This window comes from Balaenoptera ricei, chromosome 3, assembly GCF_028023285.1.
Source record: "Balaenoptera ricei isolate mBalRic1 chromosome 3, mBalRic1.hap2, whole genome shotgun sequence".
Lineage (NCBI taxonomy): Eukaryota > Metazoa > Chordata > Mammalia > Artiodactyla > Balaenopteridae > Balaenoptera > Balaenoptera ricei.
In genome coordinates, this window is record NC_082641.1 from 173,329,861 (window position 1) to 173,343,545 (window position 13,685).

The 13,685-nt window shown below is 44.8% G+C and overlaps 1 pseudogene; it reads right to left on the minus strand.

Moving 5' to 3' along the window:
- Nucleotides 1-908: 908 nt before the first annotated feature.
- LOC132364051 (mitochondrial transcription rescue factor 1-like) lies at nt 909-2,408 on the minus strand (annotated as a pseudogene).
- Nucleotides 2,409-13,685: the final 11,277 nt, after the last annotated feature.

Sequence of the window (13,685 nt, forward strand, 5' to 3'; positions counted from 1 at the left end):
ATTTCATTCACTTATTCACTCAACAAACGCTGAGCGAGCAGCCACTGTGTGCAGGCCTTGCATTGGGTGCTGGGGACACAGTGTAAACGAGACACGCAAATGTTTCCCTCTTCGTGGAATGGAGGTTCTAGAGGGTGAGGTGGACACTGAGCAAAATAAGTACATCACGGGGGCTTCCCTGGTGGCACAGTGGTTAAGAATCTGCCTGCCAATGCAGGGGACATGGGTTCGAGCCCTGGTCTGGGAAGATCCCACATGCCGCGGAGCGACTAAGCCCGTGAGCCACAATTGCTGAGCCTGCGCGTCTGGAGCCTGTGCTCCGCAACGGGAGAGGCCGCGACGGTGAGAGGCCCGCACATCGCGATGAAGAGTGGCCCCCGCTCTCCGCAACTAAAGAAAGCCCTCGCACAGAAACGAAGACCCAACACAGCCAAAAATAAAATATATATAAATAAATAAATAAATTTATTTTTTTTAAAAAAGTACATCATGTGGAGATTAGGAGTTGAAAAGTGCAGTGGAGGGCAATTAGGCAGGAAAGTTATATTCATTTGCTGGAGTTGCCATAACAAAGTACCACATGCAGCGTGGCTTAAATAACAGAAATTTATTTCCTCACAATTCTGATGGCTGCAAGTCTGAGATCAAGGTGTTAGCAGGGTTGATTTCTTCTGAGGCCTCTCTCCTTGGCTTATAGATGGCTGTCTTCTCCCTGTGTCTTCACATGGTCTCCCCTCTGGGTGTGTCTGTGTCCTAATTTCCTCTTCATTTTACCTTAATTACCTCTTTTTTTTTTTCTTTTTTCCCCCAAATGGTAGGAGAACTTTATTTTTTTTTAAAGTCCTCTTTTTAACCTGGTCCCTTCCCCCACCACTAGAAAGCAGGTTTATTGCTGAAAAGGAATCCATTTATTTGAGCATACTCTTTTTAGGTAATTTCAATTTCTTCCACTGTCATCACACCACTCTATATTTCTCATTGCCAGTCTTCTCTTTAAATACTTTTTTTTTCAGGAGAATTTGCATCACCGTCTCTGTTTCTGCTTCTTTATCCTCTCCCATTAGAAGATCCAACGTATCTCCCACCATTCTGCTCTTCTTCCATAATTTTCCCCCATTCAGCTTGAGTTCACCTTTGTGGGGTTTACTTTATTTCTTCTGATATCTAGGCCTAGCTTCAGAATAACATCATACCAAAAAGACTGCGCTACTTTTGCTCAGGTCTTTATAGTCTTTTTTTTTTTTTTCATTATTTGTGTGTTTTTTGGTTTTTTTTAAACATCTTTATTGGAGTATAATTGCTTTACAATGGTGTGTTTCTGCTTTATAACAAAGTGAATCAGTTATACATATACATATGTGCCCATATCTCTTCCCTCTTGCATCTCCCTCCCTCCCACCCTCCCTATCCCACCCCTCTAGGTGGTCACAAAGCACCGAGCTGATCTCCCTGTGCTATGCAGCTGCTTCCCACTAGCTATCTATTTTACGTTTGGTAGTGTATATATGTCCATGCCACTCTCTCACTTTGTCATAGCTTACCTTTCCACCTCCCCATATCCTCAAGTCCATTCTCTAGTAGGTCTGTGTCTTTATTCCCATCTTGCCACTAGGTTCTTCATGACCTTTTTTTTTTTTCTAGATTCCATATATATGTGTTAGCATATGGTATTTCTTTTTCTCTTTCTGACTTACTTCACTCTGTATGACAGACTCTAACTCCATCCACCTCACTACAAATAACTCCATTTCGTTTCTTTTTATGGCTGAGTAATATTCCATTGTATATATGTGCCACATCTTCTTTATCCATTCATCCGATGATGGACACTTAGGTTGCTTCCATGTCCTGGCTATTGTAAATAGAGCTGCAATGAACTCCAAAACCTACAAGGTCTTTATAGTCTTTGACCACAGTGGGGTCGTCGTCAGGCTTCTCTCCCTGCTCACTCATCACATTATGGTCACTCTCTTCATCAGAGTCCCCTCCATCTTCTACTTTCTGAAGAGTCTTTTTAGTGGATTTCTTAGAGCTTATATGACTTTTGAGTCTTATGGAAAATTGGAAAATATATTCTGGAGATATTAAAAGCCTTGGGAGTCTCAGTGAGACAATGTTATAGAAAAGTGTTTTATGGGAATTCCCTGGAAGTCCAGTGACCAGAACTCTGTGCTTCCACTGCAACCGGTTCAATCCCTGTTCGGGGAACTAAGATCCTGCAAGCTGTGCAGTGCGGCCAAAAAACCAAAAATGTTTTATAATGTGACGCACTTAACTTGGTACTAGAAAAACAAAAGTATTGATTCCAGGAAGCACAGTGTTTGTGTGAAGGTGTCTCCGCAGAGTCCAATCCAGGCATCTGACTTTCCTTAAACACTGCTGGGCAATCTGACACTAGCCATAGCCATGGTGCAAATGACCTTCCTGGGTCCTCAAGGTCAAGGGAAACTGGACACCAGCATCCCTGAGCTCCCGATCTGCGCCTGCAGCCAGCAGGAGCAGCCAGGCCCAGGGGCAGACAGCCTCAGCCCACCGGGCTCCCACGGCCCCTACAGCCCCCGGGGTCCACAGGGCATCCCAAGCTGGCCAGACCCGGGCAGGATGCGAGAGACTCATAGGGAAACCCGGCAGGAGTGTAGGCAGGGAAGAGGAGCCTTAATTATGTCTTTAAAAGACCCTATCTCCGAATACAGTCACATGCTACTGTGGGTTAGAACTTCAACATATGAATTTGGGGGCAGGAGATGCAATTCCGCTCACCACAGAGGATGACAGGAAGTGGTGGGTGGGCTGGTTATTGTATTAAATAGGGGGTCAGAGATGGCCTCACTGAGGAGGTGACATCTGAGCAGAGGCCTGAAGGGGGTGACGCAGTAGTTCTGCTGGGAATCTGAGAGAAGAGTGTTCCAGGCAGAGAGAACAGAACATGCAAAGGTCCTGAGGCATGGCTGTGTGTGACTTGCTCAAGGAACAACAAAGGGGCCTGGGTAGCTGTGAGTGAGGAGGAGAGTAGAGGAAATGAGGGCAGGGAGGTAACAGGGCAAATCACTCAGGACCTTGGTTCTTCTAGGAGTGAGATGGCCCATGGCTTTCAGATCCACAGCTCACCCAACAGCATATTTTTAACCTCAAACTGATTTTTTCCACCTATCAGCCCCCACCACTAGCCTCCCAGTGTCTGTCCAAGAAAATTAAACCCACTGGAAGGCCTGCATGAATGAAATAGAATTAGGAGCCTAAATCTCATGCACAAATATTGCAAGAGTCACCTCAACACCCAGAGGTGTAAGGAGATGGGTGCAAAGAACCAGGTGTGGGAATAGAGGCTAATCTCCCTCCTGACTATTTCCTCTTGCTCTGCTTAAAGCCTTCAAAGAAATGGGAGCTCTCCCAGCCTCTCCTAAGAAGATCAACTCAATATCAGTTTAATGAATGCTGTTACCCTCTGGGTAGGGTTGTTTTTTTTTTTTCAAATCTTGTAACTAATGGAGTTTAAGAGACCTATCTTCATGACACCTTTAAGCTTCAATTTACCCCCATGAAACCTTACTCTTAATCGCTGACGATCGTGAATTTATACAGCCTTTTGTGTTTTTCCAAATACATCTCCTTCACATTGAAAAAAATCCATTACTCCTTTCATAAGCACTTACACTAGAAGGCATTTTCCTTCCCATTTTACAGAAATAAAACTGAAGACAAAATGTGGGTTCAGGGCTTCCCTGGTGGCGCAGTGGTTGAGAGTCTGCCTGCCAATGCAGGGGACACGGGTTCGAGCCCTGGTCTGGGAAGATCCCACATGCCGCGGAGCAACTAGGCCCGTGAGCCACAACTACTGAGCCTGTGTGTCTGGAGCCTGTGCTCTGCAACAAGAGAGGCCGCGATAATGAGAGGCCCGTGCACCGCGATGAAGAGTGGCCCGCACTTGCCGCAACTAGAGAAAGCCCTCACACAGAAACGAAGACCCAACACAACCAAAAATAAATAAATAAATAAATAAAATTAAAAAAAAAAAAAAAGAAGTAGTAGGTCTGGAATTTATTTAAAAAAAAATGTGGGTTCAAGTGTCTTGCTACTAGGTTCCATTTCTACTTCTGGGAGTCGCCCCTCCCACCCCACAAAATATGCTTACTGTGTCAGTATTAAAGAAAGAATCCAGCACAGGGAACTATACTCAATATTTTGTAATAATCTATAAGGGAAAAGAATCTGAATAAAAAAAAAATATATATATATATATAACTGAATCACTGTGCTGTACACCTGAAACTAACACAACATTGTAAATCAACTATACTTAAGTAAAAATCAAAAAAAAGAAAGAACCCATGAGGACTTCCCTGGCAGTCCAGTGGTTAAGACTCTGAGCTTCCAATGGCGGGGGGGAGCGGGGTGCGGGTTCGATCCCTCGTCGGGTAACTAAGATCTCACACGCTCCGTGGCACAGCCAAAAATAATAATAATTAAAAAGAAAGAAAGAAAGAACCCAGCTTAGAGTTTGGGTGTGCCGTGTAGTATCTCCAGCACAACTAAAACCCCAGAGCCCAGGCTTGATGGAAAAAGTTCCAGACACCTACAGAAGGGGAATTTGTACCTGGGAAGATGTCAGGAGGAGCAGGAAAACCTAAGGCACACACCCAGGTGACATCTTTTGAGACATCCACCTGCTGGTCCCACAGGCCCAAGACAGGATGTTCCCTTCCCTGCCGCTTTCCTACAGCACTTTCTCCCAGTCTCCCCCATCTCATCACAGGCCCCCCCGATTTACCTTGATGCCCATATCACACATTGAGTCATCACTCATGGTTCTCCCTTTCCCTTCATTACCCGACTCAAACCCATCAGCGGATCCCATCAACTCGCGTCCAGAATAGATCCTGAATCCGACCACTTCCTGCCACAGCACAGCCTCCCTCGTTGCTGGCCTGGACTTGGGAAGTTGCCTCTCCCGGGTCAGTTGGCTTCCTCACTCCCCACTCCCAGCCTGCGTTCTGCTCTGCAGTCAGTGGGGTCCTTCTGAAACGAGTCACTCAGCTCTTCTGCTGTTATAGAAATAAAAGCCACACCCTACAGGCTGCCCCATCTGCATGACCCCTTCCCTTCCCCTTCTCCCTCTTGCCCTCTAAGCTCCAGATTCACTGGCTTTGCCATTCCTGGGCTCTGCCAAGCTCATTCCGCCTTTGCAAATGCTGTTCCCTCTTCCTAGAATGCTCTTCCCCTCATCTTTGATGGTTCAGCTCCCTCTCATCATTCAGGCTGTGGTCAGATGCAGGCACTCCCCATCACAGCCTCCAGTGAGGTCTTCCTCGTGCGGCTTTTTGTCTCAGGATGTCGGTGCCATACGTACAAGGATCTTGACCTGTCTTGTTTGCCATTGGGTCCCTGACACCTTAAATATTTCTTACCTGAATGAATGAATGAATGGTCTTAGGGATGCGTCTACCCAAGAAAACATCGTCAAGCACCTAGAAAACTGCTGCCAGGGGTCCAGGACTTCTCCTAAGTAAGGAAGGGATGAAGTGTGGTGGGAAAGAAGACTTATTCCAGAGCCAGGTCCAACCCCAGCACACAATCAACTAGCTGTGTGGTCCCCAGCATTACTTAATCCTCTGAGTCTCTGTTTTCTCCTGCACAAGGTGGGGATAATCATAAGTAGTACAGAGAGCCATTGTGAGGGGTCAGTGGGTTAACCTGTGGGAAGGCAGCACCCCGAGCACAGCGCCAGGCCATGGAAAGCACTTGGTCAACATTGGCTCTCAGGTTGATATTGTGGCAGGTGGGTGGAGCCTGGAAGCCCGGGGGAGGGCGGGGAACAGCTAGCTACTCAAGCATCACCATCGAGTGTGCTCTGCAGAACCCTCACAGGTGCTTTTAACAACAGAGCCCCACCTGTCCTGTGTGTACACACAAGGAACAAACACATCCCCAGCCAACGGCTGCTTCCAGCCAGGTGTCCTTCCCTGGCACCTGCGGGGCCCCGTGACGAGGTCAGCTGTTCCCTCTCTGTTTGTCCAACCACAGTGCAGAGAAAATGGCAAAGCGTGTGGGGTTTGTTTCCCCTGGAAGCAGCCAGTTTCCACGAATAGACGGTGCAAAGAGATGACAATGAGGAAAAAGCAAATAGAAGAAAAGAAGCGGCATTAAGCCTGAGGCCACAAAAAAACCTTACTGTTAATGTAATCAGAATAGAACTTCCCTGAAGTACCAGGTATTGCGTGTGTCTACTTCCCCGAATCCAAACTGAAACCACACCTGAGATGGGGGTTGACCCCCATTGCCAAGCCTGGACCAGCCTGAGTTGCCATAGCAACCAGAAGGCACCTGGAGATGCTCCTGATTAATACAGGCTGGTCCAGGAGCTACGGGGGGAAGAGCAGGGAGGGAGGGACAGCAGGGAAGTCTGGGGGCCTTCTGTGTACCACCGCCACATGGACAGGGACATTTACACAGCCGGGCTGGGCACCAGGCTTCACCACCCACAGGTGAAACTACTAAAAATTAGTAAAAGATATGGCACCTAAAAGTAGAGGACTTACGGTTACCAAAGAGGAACGATAGGGGGGAGGGATAGGAGGGATAGGATTCCAAATTAGGATTTTGGGAGTAACAGACTGAGGGCCTGGGTTCGATCCCTGGTTGGGGAACTATCAATAAGGTCCCACAAGCCACACAGCGCAGCCAAAAATAAATAAATAAAAATAAAGTGTGATTTTTTAAAAATTTAATACAAAAATAAAATTAAATTAAAATAAAAAATAAAAGTAGAGGAAAAACATTCTCTAAAACTTCACAGGCTCCTTAAACACATTAGAGAGTATGGGAACTCAAAAATGCCCCAAGAGTTCCTTCATCCAGGAAACAAAAATAAGACCAGGCAGGGCCTGGAATGTAACCCTACAAGGCTTCAATTTATTCACTGGTGTGGGAGGATGTCTTTTTTCTCCATTTGGGAGGAGAATTTTAAAACTAAAAATGGCCAGTAATTTCACTCCTAAATGCATCTAGCCACTGAAAGTCATGTTCATAAAGCTCAATTCATAGTAGCTTAAAACTAGAAACAACCCAAAGGTCCAACAACAAGACAAGAGTAAAATAGGGTGTGATGCATCCATCAAATAGAATACTACACAGCAATGAAAAAGAATATGCCACAGGCAGTGTGGATGAATCTCACAGACGGACACAGAGCAGGACCCACTGTGTGATTCCACTGATATGATGTTCAAAAACAGGTAAAACTAATCTATGGTGATGAGAGTCAGAATACTGTTGACTTTGGGGTGGAAAGGGTGTTGGGCTAAAACAACAAGGGAGCCTACTGGTAGGACCGCCAGATAAAACACAGGATGTCTAGCTATATGAGATACACTTAATGATAAAAATCTATTCATTGTTTATCTGAAATTCAAATTTAACTAGCGGTCTCCTATATTTTTTTAATTTGCTTAACCTGACAACCCACTGAGGGGATGGAAATTCCTTAACCCTTTACCTGGGTGATAGTGGGGAAACAGTATACAGACGTGTGTAAAAATTCATTTGTGCAGTTTTCTGCATATTTGTTACATCATTACAAATATTTTTAAAGCTAAAATAATCATACTAAATTCATTAAGAGAAATTAGATATGCCCTTCCTCCTTACAATCAAGCTTTGAATTGGGCAGAAAAAGGGATATAAGCCAGATCTCCCCACCCAAACACAAGTCCCAGAGGAAGTAGGAAATCTACTCCCTCGTGTTACAGATAACACTGAGGTTCAGAGAGGTGCAATGGCTCACTCAAGGTCAATCAGCCTGGAGCACACAGGTCAGGGATGCAGATCCAGGTTTCCTGGGACACCCAAGGCCTCTCTCTGAGGTCCAACCCAGAGTCTGACACTGAGCTTTTTCCTTGCCAGGCCCACTTCTCCCAAAACATAAACAATCTGGGGTAGGAAGGATTTTGTCCCCCATGATCTTGGCACATGAGTATGTTACGTAACGTGGCAAAAGAAAGTGGAACTAGGTTACATGCTTTAAAATAGGGAGAGTATCCTGGGTTATCCCTATGAGCCCAAGGTCATCACATAGGCCTTTAAAAGTAGAAGAGGGAGGCAGAAGAATAGGTCAGAGACGCCATGGAAAATGAGGCAGGAGAGATAAGAGGCATGAGAGGGACTTGACACATGGTCATCAGCTCTGAGATGAAGGAGCCACAAACCAAGGAATGCTGGTGGCCTCTAGAAGCTGAGAACAACCTCCAGCTTGCCAGCCAACAAGGAAACAGTACCCCAGTCCTGCAACAGCTTAATACCAACTTCTGCCAACAGCCTGAATGAACAAGCAAACGGATTCTTCCCAGAGTGTCCAGAAAGGCACACAGCCCACCAACACCTTGATTGCAATCCAGCCAAGCCTATCAGACTTCCAACCCATGGAAACTGTGGGATCATAAATGCATGCTGTTGGTAAGCTACTCATTTTGTGGTAATTTGATATGGCAGCACAAAAAAACTAATACACGATCCCAATCATGTAGAATAATTTTTTACAGGAATTTGTAAAAACTGTGAGATTATTTATATGTATGCATATATACAGGTATCTATATAGACGCATATATGTACATAAACATATATACGTAAAAGTCTGTGACTTTTTTTGCACTTAATAATATACCTTAAGTGACATTCTGCACCAGTTCCTATAGGGTTTTCTAATGACTCCATAGAATTTATCTGGTGTGGACATCTGGCTCTTTTTCATTTTTTGCTGTTCCTCAAAATGTTGTAGCCATCATTTTGTACATAAGTCCCCATGAAGCTGCTACAAGTTTTTCTGTAGGATGAATTCTAGAAGTGGCCTTGCTATCAATATTTTAAAGATTATGTACGTTTTAAAATTTGACAGGTACTCCCACCAAAATAAAGGCAACACCCTGGGGAATAGAAAGTGATCAGGGACTAAACTCCCAGCTCCTCTTGAATTGGTATGGCCATGTGACTCGTTTTTACCCATTGAATGTGAGCAGAAGTGTAGAGTGTCACCCTGGGCCAAAGCTTTAAGAAGCAGGTGTGCCCTCAATAAGTTCCCTTTCTCCTCTCCTGGCTAGATATGGAAGACCCTAAGGGCACCCTGTGTGGTGGAGCCATGAAAGGGTAGTGGCCTGGGTCCTTGAGTCACTGTGTGGAGGAGGAGAGCCATCTGCTGAATAGGAACACCCTCCCAGGGCAATCAGGTGAGTTAGAAACAAACTTCTGCTGTGTTTAACTTTTTATCCAACTGGGAACCTACTTGTTACAGCAGCATTCCTGACTTAGTCAGCTCGGGCTGCCATAACAAAATATCATAGACTGAGTGGCTTAAATAGCAAACATTTACTTTCTCACAGTTCAAAAAGCTGTAAGTCCAAGACCAGGTCAGTTCCTGGGGAGAGCTCTCCTCCTGGTTTGTAGATGACCACCTTCTCTCTGTGTCCTCACATGGAGGAGAAAGAGAGAGAGAACGAGTTCTCTAGTATCTCTTCTTATAAAGGCACTAATCCAATCATGAGGGCCCCAACCTCATGACCTTGTTTAAACCTAATTACCTCCCATCTCCAAATACCATCCCATTGGGGGTTAGGGCTTCAACATATGAATTTAGGGGGACATCAGTAAGTCCATAGCCTTTCCTTAACTAATATACTACTTGATGGAAGCAACACTGGTTTCATTCAATGAATGTTTTTCTTGTGCTCTGAAATCTTTGCATTCAAGGGGAATCTACACAGGTGTGACGTCCTGTTGAGAACACCAAAGCGTTCATTAAAAAGAGAGCTAATCATGCAGCTCAATATCAAAAAAACAAACAACCCAATCCAAAAATGGGCAGAAGATCTAAATAGACAATTCTCCAAAGAAGACATACAGATTGCCAACAAACACATGAAAAGATGTTCAACATCACTAATCATTAGAGAAATGCAAATCAAAACTACAGTGAGATATCACTTCACACTTGTCAAAATGGCCATCATCAAAAAATCTACAAACAGTAAATGCTGGAGAGGGTGTGGAGAAAAGGGAACCCTCTTGCCCTGTTGGTGGGAATGTAAATTGATACAGCCACTATGGAGAACAGTATGGAGGTTCCTTAAAAAACTAAAAATAGAACTACCATATGACCCAGCAAGCAATCCCACTACTGGGCATATACCCTGAGAAAACCATAATTCAAAAAGAGACATGTACCACAATGTTCATTGCAGCACTATTTACAATAGCCAGGACATGGGAGCAACCTAAGTGTCCATCAACAGATGAATGGATAAGGAAGATGTGGCACATATGTATAATGGAATATTACTCAGCCATTAAAAGAAGCGAAACTGAGTTATTTGTAGTGAGGTGGATGGACCTAGAGTCTGTCATACAGAGTGAAGTAAGTCAGAAAGAAAAAAACAAATACTGTATGCTAACACATATACATGGAATCTTTAAAAAAATGGTTCTGATGATCCTAGGGGCAGGACAGGAATAAAGACGCAGATGTAGAGAATGGACTTGAGGACACAGGGAGGGGGAAGGGTAAGCTGGGACTAAGTGAGAGAGTAGCACTGACATATATACACTACTAAATGTAAAATAGATAGCTAGTGGAAAGCAGCTGCATAGCACAGGCAGATCAGCTTGGTGCTTTGTGACCACCTAGAGGGGTGGGATGGGGAGGGTGGGAGGGAGGCACAAAAGAGAGGAGATATGGGGATATATGTACACGTATAGCTGATTCACTTTGTTATACAGCAGAAACTAACACAACATTGTAAAGCAATTATACTCCAATAAAGATGTTAAAAAAAAAAAGAGAGAGAGAGCTAATTATAGTGTCTCTGCAAGAAATCATTTCCTCTCACCTCTTTCCTCTTGTTCTCTCTCTCAGCCTTCATTCTCTTTCTTCTACTTGTTGTTTGAGCTTCTGTTAGGCAGTTTCATTCCTTCCAATCTTGCTCTGTGTGCTAAGATCTGTCAATAAGCCATCTTAATCTAGCCCCAGACAAAACAAGGGTTGCTAAGACCCACGGAAAGAAATGATATCCCCTCCTGAGTTCTAGGCTGAAGAGTGTGAAATTCAACAGACCGTGGATTCTAAAAACCAAGGTGAAGCTAATCCAAATGTCATTTTTAACCGAGCTTCAAATGCATTCGTCACTTTCCATATGTTTTATTTGGCTGATAGTAAAAGTGATTTCCGGACCCTGAACAAACAATCTCCAGAGCAGGTAACCAGGTAAGGAGCAAGTGTTAAGACTCTACCTAGAAATAAAAACTTTTAACAGGGAGCAATAAAAACAAAAGTCAACAAGTGGGACTGCATCAAACTAAAAAGCTTCTGTACAGCAAAAGGAACCATCAGCAAAACAAAAAGGCAATCTACAGAATGGGAAAGGATATTTGCAAACTATATATCGGATAAGGGGTTGGTATCCAAAATCTATAAAGAACTCATATAACTCAGAAGCAAAAAAAAAAAAAAAAAAATTGATTAAAAAATCGGCAGAGGGGCTTCCCTGGTGGCGCAGTGGTTGAGAATCTGCCTGCCAATGCAGGGGACACGGGTTCGAGCCCTGGTCTGGGAAGATCCCACATGCCGCGGTGCAGCTGGGCCCGTGAGCCACAATTACTGAGCCTGCGCATCTGGAGCCTGTGCTCCGCAACAAGAGAGGCCACAATAGTGAGAGGCCCGCGCACCGCGATGAAGAGTGGTCCCCACTTGCCACAACTAGAGAAAGCCCTCGCACAGAAACGAAGACCCAACACAGCCATAAATAAATAAATAAATAAATAAAAAATAAATTTAAAAAAAATCGGCAGAGGAACTAAATAGACATTTTTTTCCAGAGAAGACATCCAAATGGCCAACAGTCACATGAAAATGTGCTCAACATCACTACTCATCAGGGAGATGCAAATCAAAACCACAGTGAGGTATCATTTCACACCCGTTAGAATGACCGTCATCAAAAAGACAAGAGATGACATATGCTCACAAAGATATGGAGAGAAGGGAACCCTCAGGCACTGTTGGTGGGAGTGTTGACTGGTAAGAGGGAAACAATCCAAATGTACATCGATGGATGAATGGATAAACAAAATATCCAATGGGATATTATTTGACCTTGAAAAGGAAGGCCATCCAGACACATGCTACCACATGGACGCACCTTGAGGACATTATGCTCAGTGAAGGAGGCCAGTGACAAAAGGACAAGTACTGTTTGATTCCACTCATACGAGGTCAAATTATAGAGGCAGAAAGTAAAATGCTGGGTGCCAGGGGCTGGGAGAAAGGGAAATGGGAGTTAGTGTTTAACGGGGACAGAGTTTCAGTTTGGGAAGATGAAAAGAGTTCTGGAGATGGATGGTGGTGATGAAGAACATTATGAATGTACACAATACCACTGAAGAATTGTTAAAATGGTAAATGTTATGTTATGTCAGTTTTACCAAAAAAAAAAACAGTGTAGAAAAACTCTTAACATGGGCTTCCCTGGTGTCGCAGTGGTTAAGAATCCGCCTGCCAATGAAGGGGACACGGGTTCGAGCCCTGGTCCTGGAAGATCCCACATGCCGTGGAGCAACTAAGCCCGTGCGCCACAACTACTGAGCCCGTGTGCCACAACTACTGAAGCCCACGTGCCTAGAGCCCGTGCTCCACAACAAGAGAAGCCACTGGAATGAGAAGCCTGCACACCACGACGAAGAGTAGCCCCCGCTCGCCACAACCAGAGAAAGCCCGTGCACAGCAACGAAGACCCAACTCAGCCAAAAATAAAATAAATTAAAAAACAAAAAACAAAAAAAAATCTTAACAGGTGATCCAAAAACATCCACCCATCTTCTTTTTTTTTTTTGGCCACGCCAAGTGGCTTGTGGGAGTTTAGTTCCCCAACCAGGGATTGAACCCAACAGTGAGAGCGTAGATTCCTAACCGCTGGACTGCCAGGGAATTCCTGATCTTTTTTTTTTTTTTTTAATTTATTTTGGCCGCGCTGCGCAGCATATGCGGGATCTTAGCTCCCTGACCAGGGATCGAACCCGTGCCCCCTGCAGTGGAAGCTCGAAGTCCTAACCACTGGACCGCCAGGAAATTCCAACCCCCATCTTCTTGAAGGTACTTAAATATTCACAGTTACCCCAGAATTTCAGCTTTCTTGCCTCCCAGCATCAAATACCCACGTATTGAGGGCACCGATAAGTAGATCTAGACACAGACCAGAGCTTTCATGCTGATTCAGACAACCCAAAGCGACCCCATCTCAGGCAGTGTGAATTCACCCCATACCCCACCTTTGCAAAGAGAAGCTAAGAGCAAGGTGAAATGAAAAAGCCAGCGCCAACAAGAGCTCTCATCGCTTGGGGCCAAACTCCAGAATTGCCCCACATACATGAGAACAGAGCTAAATAAAATGCCAGGCCAGATGGCAAAGGCTGAAGGCTAGGCTGAGACCAGCACGCCAGCATAGCCCTGAATACGGCTGCAAAGGTCCATCCCCTGGTGAGAAGAAACCATGTCACAGCTGGTCTCATTTTTCACCCGCTCGTTCAATTGCCCATCACAGCACAGGGATACACACACTCCCTCCCACCAGGATGAACAGATCCCCTGGGATCGCCAGATGATTTTTCACGGCTTCAGGACACTGATTGGGATTTAGGAAGGAGAA